Source organism: Lynx rufus, unplaced genomic scaffold (assembly GCF_022079265.1).
Source record: "Lynx rufus isolate CCGP_SWC_20201006 ecotype Redwood Valley unplaced genomic scaffold, mLynRuf1.p SCAF_10, whole genome shotgun sequence".
NCBI classification, from domain to species: Eukaryota; Metazoa; Chordata; class Mammalia; order Carnivora; family Felidae; genus Lynx; species Lynx rufus.
In genome coordinates, this window is record NW_025814824.1 from 28,375,499 (window position 1) to 28,389,737 (window position 14,239).

The following is a 14,239-nucleotide window of genomic DNA, read 5'->3' on the forward strand; positions in this document are numbered from 1 at the left end:
AAGCCTAAGGAGGGAGACTAAACCTCAATTCCCCAGAATGCATCAACCCCCTGCCACTTCCTTCCATTTTCTGTGAACTAATTAGCCTTTGTCATACTCAACTATGTCTGTAACCCAGACTTTGGGCATAATTAATCTCCACACTATTGAGAACTACCATATTCCTTTATTCTTCTTAAAATCAATGTGACAAAGCCACCATGCAAAATCTAGTCTCTTTCATTCATGGAGCCCCTCCTTCTCCCCATGGCTGTGCAAGGGTCCTGGAGTTTTATAAACATTCTATTTTGCCAGCCCTTGGTCATTCCAGGATGCTTGGGAATCTTCCAGAGCCCATCGTTTCTAGACCAGCTTCACATAGCATGAGTACAAGCAGGCTACTGTCCTCAGTCTGAGAATCCCCTGCCCTTCTCCCCTCTTGTCCCATTCCACTAAGCAATAGACACTTCATTCCTTGATGACAGACACATTATAGGAGGTATTCTCTCTCCCTGCAATTAGGAAATCTTTTGGTTTTGTTTGTTTGTTTGTTCGTTATTTTGTCTTCAAAGCTTGGCTTTCAGAGCCCTTGGACTCAGGAATTCTAAATGAGACATCAAATGCTGAAAAGTGACTCTTTTCCTGTTTGCATTCCTGCTGTTGAAATCCTCATTTTCCATGAGACAAGGATGTCCCTGGCCATAGAGGGGACCAGTCCCTAGAAATGGAATGCAAACGGGAAAAGAACACTGACATTTCAGACAGTACCACTGCCCTGTGACACACATGACACAGGTCTGCAGGTGGCTACAGGATCTGATACAGTCTCTCAGAATCTGATACAGTCTCCCCTCAGCCCTGACAACGGCACCCAGGACCTGCTCTAGAAGAAAGAACTCAGGACTGGGAGGTCTTCTGCTAGGAGAAGAGAGTTGTGGTTCCCGGGGGGAGAAGGGAAAATCTCCCCATTAGGCAGTGCAAGTCACAGACACAGGAGGCACTTTCCAGAAATGTTGAATGGACACAGTGACAGAGGGTTAGGGACTGTGCCAGGGGTAATGATGTGGGGCCCCAGGGAGGACTGTGGTACCTTGGTTGCTGTGCCCAGGACTGCAGCATAAAGCATTGGCTGTTGTCCTCTGCAATTGTCTTTAATGATCTTTACTGACATCCAGCCTTCAATCCCGGGTCTGGTACAGCCCTGTGTGCTGCCTTGTCTGGAGTTACAGCTCCTGAGATCAAACCCTGGCTCCCTGCTCACCAGCTGAGGAAGCTGCCAAGCCTCTCCAAGCTTCAGTTCATTCATCCATAAGATGGGATAAGGGGAATTATGGTGAACAAAGGCCATCACCCAAAGCAGAGTGTCTGTGACTATATTCAGTTGTCCACTGGCTTCAAGAGGCCACAAGAAAGTAGACTGGGAATTTGGATGCATATTTTTTTTTCATTTTGCTTATTTTATTTGTCTTTTAACTTAAAAGAAAGAGAGAGAGGAAGGAAGGAAGGAAGAAAGGAAGGAAGGGAGGGAGGGAGGGAGGGAGGGAGGGAGGGAAGGAGGGAGGGAGGAAGGAAGGAAGGAAGGAAGGAAGGAAGGAAGGGAAAAAAAGTAACAAAGAAACTCTGGAAGGACAAGGGTCAAGGTCTCTCTGAGAATCCTTCACAACAGCCACTGCCAGTTTGTTCATGAAGGTCTACGGGAAGGAGACAAGCCAGGGCAACCTTGCATTACTGCCCCCTCCCCAGGGACATGACATAAGGAATGTGTGACATTGTTGCTCATGAGCCAGGTGACAGGTTTGGTTGATTGTTCCACTTGGTAATGAAACATTCACATACTCTTTACTTTTATGGCAAACCATTGCATTTCCATTAGATTATGGATACGTCCAGGACATAGAGACTAAAATTTTAAGGTAATCCTTCACTCATGTCTCCTGGCAAGTCCAGTTTGCCTGGACCGTTGTAGACTGACTCTACTGGAAGCCTACAAAGTCATTTTCACTTGTTTTTCATTTTTCTGACAACACACAAGAAAAGGGGGTAAGGAACACCGGCTTCCCAGATGGATCACTGATGAGCAAAGTTCACCAAAGTGAAGCCTGGACTCAGCATTGCATTTTGCCCAAAAATCTGCCCACAGGTGACCTATTTCAGTGTGTCATGCACATTTGGGGGCTCAACAAGCAGGGAAATGCAGGGCAGAAAGCTTTGATGATGGAAGCCAGTTTGACTGAGAGACTCGAAGGGCACCTTAGTCCTTCACTCTCCATCCAACCTCGAGCACAGAACACACCTGAGGCAGCGTGTTGGAATGGCCCCAGGTGAGTGTGGCCTCGTGTTGCTAATCCTCTGTCCATCTCTGCTGGTCCTATGACCTCAGGTGCTCTGCCCTCCCCGGACCTTAAATCTCTGTCACATGTTCTATTCTTTTTCTGTGTTGTCTGATAATTCTATAATCTTAAGTGATATATCTAAAAGCATGACCCCAACGAGGGTGTTTTGATGGTTTAAGGGCCCTAATAAATTCCAGAAAATCATTAAGAATAATAGTAGTAGCTACATGCTGGGGATTGTATGCTGACCACCATATAATGTATCCTCTATCATCCTTACAATGTCAATCAGAGGTAGGCATTTTTAATCCCCTTTCACAGATGAGAAAATGGAGGCTCTTTAAGGTGAAGGGTCTTGCCAAGGTTATACATGACTAGTAAGAAGCAGAATCAAGATTTGAATCCAGAATTATTTAATTCCAAAACCAGTGGCCTGAATGACTACATATTTATTTGATTATTGTCTGCCTTTGCCTGTGAATCAATCATCACGTTCATGTAGGTCCTAAATAAGTATTTGTTGAATGAATGAACACTATCTCCCATCCACACCTAAGGAATGGAGGTATAATGGTGGAATGGAAGATTGTTATGACAGCTGAGGAAACAAAGAGAGGACCTACCCCTACTTCCCCTCTTTGCTCCAGCTAAACTGAGTTCTCACCAGGCCCCTACTCGTGAAGTATGAAGTATGGGGTTGCACTATACCCAAAGGAACTACTCGAGTTTTCTAACTTAAACAAACAGCTCTGGGGAACATGTATGAGAAAGGATAGTAAGAGAGTGAGGCAGTGGGGAGAAGAACATAAACTTTTACTAAGATGAATTTCTTGACATGGACTCCTCAAGAAGAGGTTCTACATTTAATGATGGAGCTTGGGGAGTCAGAAAGGGTCTAGCAGTTTCACATGGTTGTGAAACATTGACCAAAATGTGGCCGATAGTGACTGAGTGGAAATGCCAGACCTGCCCTGGTTTAATGTAGAAGAAGGGATACACGGGTGTAGAAAAATTGGAATGTTAGATAGGATTTGTCACTTAAGACATTCTTACCCACACTGGGAAGATGCAGAAGACATATTTTAGACCACTCTTGTGAGAAATGAATTTGTTATGAGCCCAGTGGCAGCACTCAACAGCCTAAGGCAGGGTTGGTGCCATCACTGTGATGGACAGCAAAGTCAGAGTAGCAATCAGAATTGTCTGCCTCACGCACACCTGTGACATTGGCTAGTTGATCACAGTGTTCCTAGAGGTCAAACAAATATGAAGCTGCTAAATTCTTACTAAGCAGAAAAGTTCCAGATTAAGTGAACAAAAGTCTAACCTGAATCATAAATGAGAATCACATCCCTTAATCAATTCCCAGACTTGATCCAGTCTACAGACCCTGGACCATTGAATGAAGGGGAGTCCAGGACCCCTTGAGGAAGGACCCTGGTACACTAGCAAACATTTTTTCCTGTTAATCCCTCTCCAGCCTTTCCTCAAGGCACCTCTGGCTTTGACCAGGGTAAATACATTGGAAATAATCAGACATTTCAGGGACTACTAGAGACTCACTCTGAATCAGCACTAATTCCAAGAGACCCAAAATGTCGCGATGGTCCACCAAAGTACAGGCTTATGGAAATAAGGTGATCACTGAAGTTTTAGTACAGATCCATCTCCCAGTTGTCCTAGTGGGTCTCCAAACCCATCCTGCAGTTATCTCCTCAGTTCTGGAATACATAATTAGAATAGATATTACTGAGCCCTGTGTTTTGCAGAATCCACATATTGGCTCCCTGACGTGTGAAGTGAGGGATATTAATGATGGAAAAGTCAAGTACAAGCCACTAGAACTTCCTCTACCTAGGAAAGTAAAACCAGAAGCAATACCACATCCCTGGAGAGGTTACAGAGGTTAGTGCCTCCATCAAGGCCTTGAAAGTCATAGGAGTGGTGATTGTCATTGCATCCCCATTCATCTCTCCTATGTGGCCTGTGCAGAAGACAGTTGGATCCTGGAGAATGTCAGTGGATAATCGTAAGCTTAAGCAGTAGGTCACATCAATGACAGTGTTGGACCAGATGTGGATGCATGGCTTGAACAAATAGTGTGTGGCTTTGATTTGGTCAAATGCCCTTTTCTCCATCTCTGCCATAAGTCTAATCAGAAGCAGCTTGCTTTCAGCTGGCAAGGCCATCAATATACCTTCCAGGTTCTATGTAAGGGATATATGAACACCCCAGCCCTCTGTCATAATTTAGTTCACAAGGGTCATGATTGTCCCTCCTTCCAGAAGATATCACAGTGGTCTATTACATGACATTATGCTGATTGGACCTAATGAGCAAGAGAGCAATGACTCTAGAATTGTTGGTAAGACATTTTTTTGTGTGTTAGAGGGTAAAAAAATAAATCAGACAAAAATTCAATGGTCTTCTATTTCTGTGAAATGCCTAGGCACCCAATGGTATGGGGCTGGTAGAGAGACCTCTTCTAAGGAGAAGGATATGTTATAGCATCTCCCCGCCGCTAACCAAAAATGAAGTACAAGGCTTCCTTTGGGTTTTGGCATCTTTGAATTAGGAAACAACATATTCCTCCTGTGGATGTCATGTCATGTCTATTTACTGAGTAACCAAACACACTGCTGGTTTTGAGTGAGGTTCAGAAACAAGAGAAAGCTCTGCACCAGGTACAATAGCTATGTGGCTGTTCTGCCGCTTGGGTCACGTTCAATGGTGTTTGAGGTCAGTGGCAGATAGGGGTGCTGTTTGGAGTCTTTGGCAGGCTCCTGTAGGTGAATCACAGCACAGACAGTGAGGATTTTGGAGGAAATCCATATTCTCCTTTTGAGAAAGAGGTCTTGGCCTGCTCCTGAGCCTTAGTAGAGACTGAATATTTAACCACGGGTCATCAGTTTACAGCATGACCTGGGCTGCCCAGCAAGCATGGATGTTATCTGATGAACAAAGCCATAAAGTTGGACATGCACATCAACACCCTTCATCAGATGGAAGTGATATATACACCATTAAGCCCAAGTCGGCCCTGAAAACATGAGTAATTTACCCTAGGGAGCAGCCCAAATTCCATGGCCCCAACCCTGCCTTCTTTTGCCCAGCCTGCACCTATGGCCTCTCTAGGAGTTCTCTACAGTCTATTGACAGAGAAAGATAAGATTCAGGCCAGGTTTACAGGTGGTTCTGCACAACGGGTAGCATTCACTTGGAAGTACACAGCTGCAGCACTACAGTGGTTCCAAGGAAATTTTGGGGGAAAGTATGTGAACAAACCTTTCTTAATGGGTAGAAAGATATTTGTGTCCTGTGTGAATGCTCACCAAAGGGTGAGCTCAGCAGAGGAGGATTTTAACAATCAAGTGGGTAGGGTGAGCCGTTCTGTGAATAGCAGTCAGCCTCTTTCCACAGTCACCCCACCATTGCCCAAAGGACTCACAGACAAAGTGGCAGGGATGGAGATTATGCATAGGCTCAGCAACATGGTCTGCTTTCACAAAGGCAACCTGGCAATGGCCACTGCTGAGTGCCCAATCTGCTGGAAGCAAAGACGAACACTGAGTCTCTGATATGACACCATTCTCCAGGGTGATCAGCTAGCTACCTGGTGGCAGGTTGATTACATTGGATCCCTTCCATCATGAAAGGGGCAGCCTTTTGTTCTTCATCGAACAGACAGTCTGGATACAAATTTGCCTTCCCCACATGCAATCCTTTTGCTGAAAGGATTCAATACAATTATGGTATCCCACACAGCATTACCATATTCCAGGACCTCACTTGACAGCCAGTGAACTACAGCAATGGTCCCATGCCCATGGAATTCCCTGGTCTTCTCATGTTTCCTAACATCCAAAATGGCTGGCTTGATAGAATGGTGCGATGGCCTTTTGAGGACTCAGTTACAGCACCAGCTGCATGGCAATATCTTGCAGGACTGAGGCTCTTGCAAGGCTTTCTAGCAGGCTGCATGTGGTCTGAATCAGCATCCAATATGGTGCTATTTCCCCAATAGCCAGACCTCCAAGGTCTAAGATTCAAAGAGTGGATATGGGAGTGGCAGCTCTCACTATTACCCTTAGTGATCCAATAGTAAAACTTATGCTTCCTGTTCTTACCACCTTATTTTCCTCTGCTCTAGATGCCCTAGTTCCAGAGGGAGAAATGCTTCCACCAGAATATACACAATGATTCCACTGAACTGGAAGTTAAGACTGTTGCTTAGCCACTTAGGTTCATCACACCTTTGAGTCAACAGGTAAAAGAGGGAGCTATGGTACTGGCTGAGGTAAATAATTCTCACTACCAAGGAGAAATTGGACTGCTACTATACAATGAAGGTAAGGGAGACTATGTCTGGAATACAGGAGATATCTTAGGTTGACCTGCGATTAAGGCCAATAGAAAATTACAGCAACCCAATCCAGCAGGCTAGTTTGGTCTAAGACCCTTCAAGGATGAAGGTTTGGGTCACTACACCAGGTAAAGTATCATAACCAGCTGAGGTGCTTGCTGAGGGCCAAGGGAATGTAGAATGGTTCATCTCCAGTACCAGGGAAAGGGACAGAGCCTGTGGAAGAAAGTAGTTATAAATACTAGATATGTAGTATATGTGGCCACTTCCAGAATGAGGGTTGTCATTATCATGAACGTTTCCTTCTATTTTGTCATGAATACACATGTGTATGTATGTGCATAAAATATCTTTGTCTTTTTCCCCCTCTCTTATTCCTTTATTGAATTACATAAGATGTGCTGACTTTGTATCATAGTATTTAGTTATTGTTGATTTTACATCATAGTATTTTAGTTTTGGGGTATCAAGGACAAGAGTAAATAAGGAAACTTATTTCCTCTGTGGAGAAAGGCATTAGTTCATTTTTGGTCGTACAGTTTATTTGGATCATTTTAGGCAGAATTATGACCTTGTCATTGTCTTTATCTGGAGATGAAGTGTGGTTTGAGAAGATGTGTGAGTATGCCAAGTGGACAAGGGCTTGAATTGTGAGAGTTAAATTTATGTGTCAACTTGACTAGTTCAGAGAATACTTGAACATCTGTTCAAACATTCTCAGTGTGTTTGTGAGAGTGATTTGGAATGAGAATAACATTGGATTGGTATACTAAGTAATGCAGACTGTCCTCCCTAATGTGGGCAACCCTCTTCCAATCAGTTGAAGGCCTAAACAGGTTTAAAAAAGAAACAACTGACCCTCTCCTGAGTAATGGGGAACTCCTCCTGCTGCCTGACTTCTAGCTGGGACATTGGTCTTTCCTGACCTTGGACTTGAAGTGAAACACTGGCTCTCTTGGGCCTGGAGCCTGCCAGCATTTGGACTGGAACTTGAACCATTGGCTCTCTGGGTCTAACACTTGGTACTCAGGTCGTCCCAGTTGGACTGAACTACACCTTGGGATCTTTTGTGTCTCTGGCTTGTTGGCTGCAGATGTTGAGAACTGTAGCTTCCTAAGCATGTGGACCAATTCCTTATCATAAATCTCATTCTCTATATATACATCCTGTTGCTTCTGTTTCTCTGGAGAACCCTGACTAATAAAGACCACCTGAAGTCTGTCCATGAACCCAAGAGATCAATGGACATCAGATTGAGAAGCCTTGCCCTAGAGGACTTTCGGTCTCAGGATTTGTCTACAAGGCATAGTATACACAGGGCAAATCCAGAGCCCAGAACTGCAGAGCTGCAGAGACAGCCTCCCTGCAGCAGGAACAACCACAGTCCACACTGGTCTGACAAGCTAGTCAAAGTAGCCATGAGAGTCACGACCAAGGTTGTGTTAAGAGAAAGTAGACACTCTGCTGCACTCCTCTATCGGATGACACTGCTGAACACCCAGTACTCATCTGCAGACAGGATCAAGGAGCCATTTTCGGCACGGGTGCCTGTGGATGACCCTGGACAGAACACAGGCAACAACAGCAGCCCTTTTGTTTGGCTCTGAATGAGCTCCTGACATCTGCGCACTATGTGCACGAAGGAAGACTTCTTATCTTCACCAAGGAACATATGCAGATGGCCAATGAACACATGAGACAGTGTTCACTACTATCAGCCGTTGGAGAAATGCCAGTTTAAGCCAGGATGATCACTTTACACACCTATTAGATTGGGTAAAATACAAATCGCAGCAACACCTAATGCTGGTAAGAACGGGGAGAAACTGGACCACTTAGTCATTGCTGGTGGGAATGTAAAGTGGTACAGCCACTCTAGAATATAGTTTAGCATTTGCTGGTTTTCTCAGTTTTATTGACATGTAACTGAGATATAACATTGTATTAAAGTATACAACAAAGATTTGATATGTGTATAAATTGCAAAATGATCCACAATAACTTTAATTAACATCCATCACCCCCAAAGTTATAATTATTTTTCCTTGTGATGAGAACTTTTTTTTAACTTCATTTATTTAGAGAGAGACAGAGAGAGAGCTGGGGAAGGGCAGAGAGAGAGGAGACAGAGAATCTCAAGCAGGCTTCAAGCTGCCAGCACAGAGCCCATGCAGGGCTCGAATTCACAAACTTGAGATCATAACCCGTGCCGAAATCAAGAGTCAGAGGGTTAACCAACTGAGCCACCCAGGCACCCCTGTGATGAGATCTTTAAATTTTACTCTCTCAGCAACTTTCAAATATACAGCACTGTTCACCATAGTCACCACATTGGACATTTCATGCCAAGAACTTATTTATCTAATAATTGGAAGCTTATACCTTTTGTCTTCCTGTCCCCATGTCCCCTACACCCAAACAGAGTCTTATAAAAGGAAACATTCGGGGCGCCTGGGTGGCGCAGTCGGTTAAGCGTCCGACTTCAGCCAGGTCACGATCTTGCGGTCTGTGAGTTCGAGCCCCGCGTCGGGCTCTGGGCTGATGGCTCAGAGCCTGGAGCCTGTTTCCGATTCTGTGTCTCCCTCTCTCTCTGCCCCTCGCCCGTTCATGCTCTGTCTCTCTCTGTCCCAAAAATAAATAAACGTTGAAAAAAAAATTTTTTTAATAAAAAAATAAAAATAAAAAAAATAAAATAAAAGGAAACATTCTATTACCTTATGACCCAGCAATTGTACTCTTCCCCCCCTCCGACTTAATCACCCCCTCCTCCTTGAGAGTGTTTCAGGTGTCACTGACCAAACCTATCTCCAGGACCAAGCCCAATATCTCTTCCTTCATCTACAAGCCACAGAGATGTATTTATTTTAATTATTTTTAATATAATTTATTGTCAAATTGACTAACATACAGTGTGTCACAGATATGTATTTAAAATGAGCACCTGCTGCAGGCTCATTAGAGCCAGTGGAACAATTCCAAGACTGTCTATGCTATTCGACAAAATCCTTTCTCTTTTCTGAGGATGCCATCCTTAGAAATAGATAAGTCTGTAATGGTCAAGAGTGATTATAAGAAGTCTGAGTGAAGCCAACAGCCATGAGTCAGAGTGGATGGATGGAAGGAACGCACACTGGGCGTGATTACATCATTCATGGAGGTTCGTCCCACACCTACTAAGCTTTTGAATCCAGCTGTGCTTGAAGAGCTGTTTCCCATGCAAAGGCAATATACTATTTTCAAGCCTATTGAGTTAGGTTTCTGTCATTTGAAACTGGAAGTGTGATGTCTAATAGAGAAACCGGTACTTGGAAATAGGGTCTTACAAATAAAAGTCTGTACAATGTGGATTGGCTGAGCTGTGATAGGGTGGATACAGTGAGGGTACGTCTCTCCTTACTAAGTAAGCTGAGAAGCTGGAAATGTCAGTTACAAGGTGGTTGACCTGTCACCTATTGTCCCTGGGGGTATGGACAACACCTAACCAGGCTGGAATATTAGGAAACTTGGCAGAAAAATGTGAGAATGTAGGGTGTAGTGGTTACTCCTTGTTCCCTGCACGAAGCTCCAGCAAGAAACACACTTCCTTTACAGAGAAACTTCTATGCACTCCTGCCATCAGGAAACAGAAAGAAGAAAAGAAAGCATTGTTAAGAGAGACTCTTTCTATGCACAATAATTGAAGGTGTTTTAGATTCTATGCATTGTTTTACCTGCAGGGTTAGAGGCAATAAATTCTCTGCCCCAGGCTAATGTTGGAAAGAAGGAACAGAAGGTAAGATATCAGGAGGAACCGACAACTTTTTTTTTCCCTCAGGCTTCTTTTTTTCTTTTTGTAATATCCTTTACTTTTTGACCCCCTTCCCATTTCTCCCACTCCACAGTCCCTGTGTCTGCCAACCACTAATCTACTTTCTGTATCTATTAGCTTACTTTGTTTTTTTTGTTTATTTGTTTTGCTTGATTTTTGTTTTTTTGCTTTTTGTTTTGATTCCACATTTGACAGAGATTATATAGTATTTACCTTTCTTTGTCTGACTTATCGCACTTAGGATAATGACCCTCAAGGTCCATCCATATTGTCACAAATGGCAAAATTCCATTCTTTTTTATGGCTAAGCAGTATGTCAGTGTATATATATGCCACATCTTCTTTGTGCATTCATTCATTGATTGACACTTAGGTTGTTTCTATATCTTGACTCTTTTATATATAATAGTCTTTTAAATAATACTGCAATGGATATGTAGTACATATATCATTTCCAGTTAGTATTTTCATTTTCTATGAATGAATACCCAGAAGTGGGAATTCTGGATATTATAGTAGTTCTACATTTAATTTGGGGGAACCTCCATACTGTTTTCCACATGAGCTGCACCAGTTTACATTCCCACAAAGTGTATACAAAGGAGTCCTTTTCTCTACATCCTCACTATGCTTTTTATTTCTTGCCTTTTGATAATAGTAACACTAACAGGTGTGAGGTAACATCTCAATGTGATTTTTATTTGCATTTCCTGGTGATTAACAATGATGAGCATCTTTTCATGTACTTTTTGGCCATCCATGTGTCTTCTTTGGAAAAATATCTATTCACATTCTCTGTATATGTGTGAGTTTATTTCTGGACTTTCTATTCTATTCCATCCATCCATGTGTTTGTTTTCATTTAATTAAGAAGGACATGGGTTTTCTCTGTATTATTTCTTACAATTGCATGTGACTACAATTATCTCAAAAGAAAACATTTAATAAAAAGAAAAAGCTTATCTGTATGTTGACAAGCTAAATGGGGGCTGCCATGTTGAACAAAGGCTATTTCTTAGCCACCAGCATCCATTTCCTCTTGTCTTGGTAGGAACAGCGTGCTCTCGTTTGTGGTTTCTTCTTCCCCATCACATGCAGTCTTGTGGGGGAGGGGGCTATATTAAGATGCCTTTCCCTCCCTTAGACACAGGATGAAATATTGACAGACATTGTCTTCCAGGTTTTTCAATCTGGAAGCAGAGTGGATGCAAGGATGGAGGAAACAATGTGAATTCTTTTATTATAGCAACTGAGCCCTGACCACATTGCTGACTAGTTTCTGCTGCTTAGATGCCAGATTTGCCCTGGATTCCAGGTGTTTTGGTCCTGACATCTGTTTCTTAGCATTGCTATGAACTCTGTCAATATCCCAATATCTTCTCCAAAATTCTATTTAAAAAAAAAAAGAATATAATTGGTTTGGATTACCTGTCTTTTGCTCTTCAAAGATATCTTAAAATACCTGAGCTGTCAATTACCCTAGTTTCGCATCATGTCAGTTTTCTTATTCTTTGCATATGGACTAACTTAGAGTTCACTAACTCCAAATTTTCATCATTGGGACGTGCAACAAGGATTCAAAGACTCTTTCAGGCAGAAGTCACTGTGAAAGGAAATGCAGTGATGTATTTAAACCATGTAACAATGCCTAACATATCACAAGCTGTTGACAACTACCACAAAGGTGATGATGACGATGATGGTGATGATGTTGGCTTCCTGGACTATAGAATGTCTGAAGCAAAAGTTGCAAGTAACTTGCTCTTGTTGTTGATAAAGTGAAACCAAGTAGACTGATGATCTTAATAAGTAGCTGATATACTTGTAATAATCTGGCCATCTGAATGCAGATAATAATAATACTAACCATGTTATAAGCATTTTTTTCTATTAAATAATTTAAAACATTTTCTGCACTTGCTTGAACATTAGTTTATTCATGATATTCTTTCTTAATATATAGTGTGGAAGGATAATTCGCCTGCCTTGGGTGAATTATCACAGATTAAAGTTAGAAAAAGAAACAGAAAAATATGTAAACATAAATGTGAATATTTCAGCTCCATTTATTCATTTTTAATGTGACGAAAATGAGAACAACTTTATGCATGGATGTACTTTGCAAATAAAAAAAAAGTCAAAATCTAAAGGAACTGAAAGTCATCATTTGGTTCTGCTGCCCATATTTTTAGTGCAGCATGCAACCTTTCTTATTAATCAAGCACCTGCTGACCCAATCATTGAGATACTAGGTTCAATGGTGTAATAGACATGAACATGACTTTGAGGAGCTCAGCCTAGCCAGGATTACCAAAAACTTATAAACACTGTAACAGGCACCCTGAAAGCTTTGAAGTCCAGAAGCTGTGGAAACACGAAGAAAAAATCCATTTACTGGCTTTTCATAGGAGACTGGAGGGAAGAGCAGGATTCCACCAGACATTTAAAGAGGTGGAATGGAAAGGAAGAACATTCCAGGGGGAAGACACAGTTTGGCAAAGACACTGAGGCACAGGAGAGCTCCTCAGAGTAACATCAGGTCATCAGAGTAGCGCGCTGATGGACTGCACTGTTTATGGCATTGCGGCAGGGATGAGATACGAGCCTGGAAATGCCATTTAGGGTCAGCAATTAAAGAATGGCAGAAAACAAAGATTATGGTGAGGGTGATGGTACTCCTTCAGAATGGGATAAAAGGACAATGAGCCCAGGGATAACACTGTGAAGGACTAAGTAGTCCAACAGTCACAAACAATTAATCAGAAACCATTTGCTATGACTTTATACCATGTGAATTAAATATTTCCTGCTTGTATTGCATAAAGGTTGGGGGCACTTGGCCTGTTACAGTGACATCAAAAGTGTACACTGTGACCTTCTCTTCTACTTCCTGTTAAATTTCCCTGAAGCGATGTATTTCTTCTATGAATGGATCATTCTGGTGCTACCTGGAAGATGCAAAATATTTGGAAACTGTAATGAACGTGATATAAAATATAAAAGTGTGAATTTTTAAAGGACTCATAGTCTCCATAATTTGGAGTACTGAACCAGAAAACTACCCTGAATAAATGTTGACTGAAGTAATATTTTTTAAAGAAAGATTTCCCCCAGAGCATAAACATATTGCAAATCTTTGAACACAAACACTATTGTGCAGTTTTTATTTTGTATGAAATGACAGGAGCATATACTTCAGTAGAAATGAGGTCCTCACATAGAGAAACAGGCTTTACGAACAGAAAAGTCAAATACAGAAGTAAAACCAGCTTTTCTCCTGAAGCAAAGTCAGTTTCCACATCTCCCCCTCTTCTGCTCCTTCCCAACAGTTGCACACGTCTTTGCTTCCCTAGGAGATGTTCTAATGGTCTACTTTAGAAACACAGACTAAGAATCTGGAGGAAACTTTTATTGTTTTACAAATAAATGTGAAATCAGTAACTAATTGTTCTCTTGCTGCTTTAAAAGATTAAAAATGTCCCAAATATGTCCATCAACTAATGAATGGATAAAGAAGATGTCATACACACACACACACACACACACACACACACACACACACACAATGGAATACTACTCGGCAATGAAAAAAAATGAAATCTTGCCATTTGCAACAACGTGGATAGAACTGGAGGGTATTATGCTAAGTGAAATAAGTCAGAGAAAGACAGATATCACAGGTTTTCACTCATATGTGGAAGTTGAGAAACTTAACAGAAGACCATGGGGGAAGGGAAAGGAAAAAAATAGTTAGAG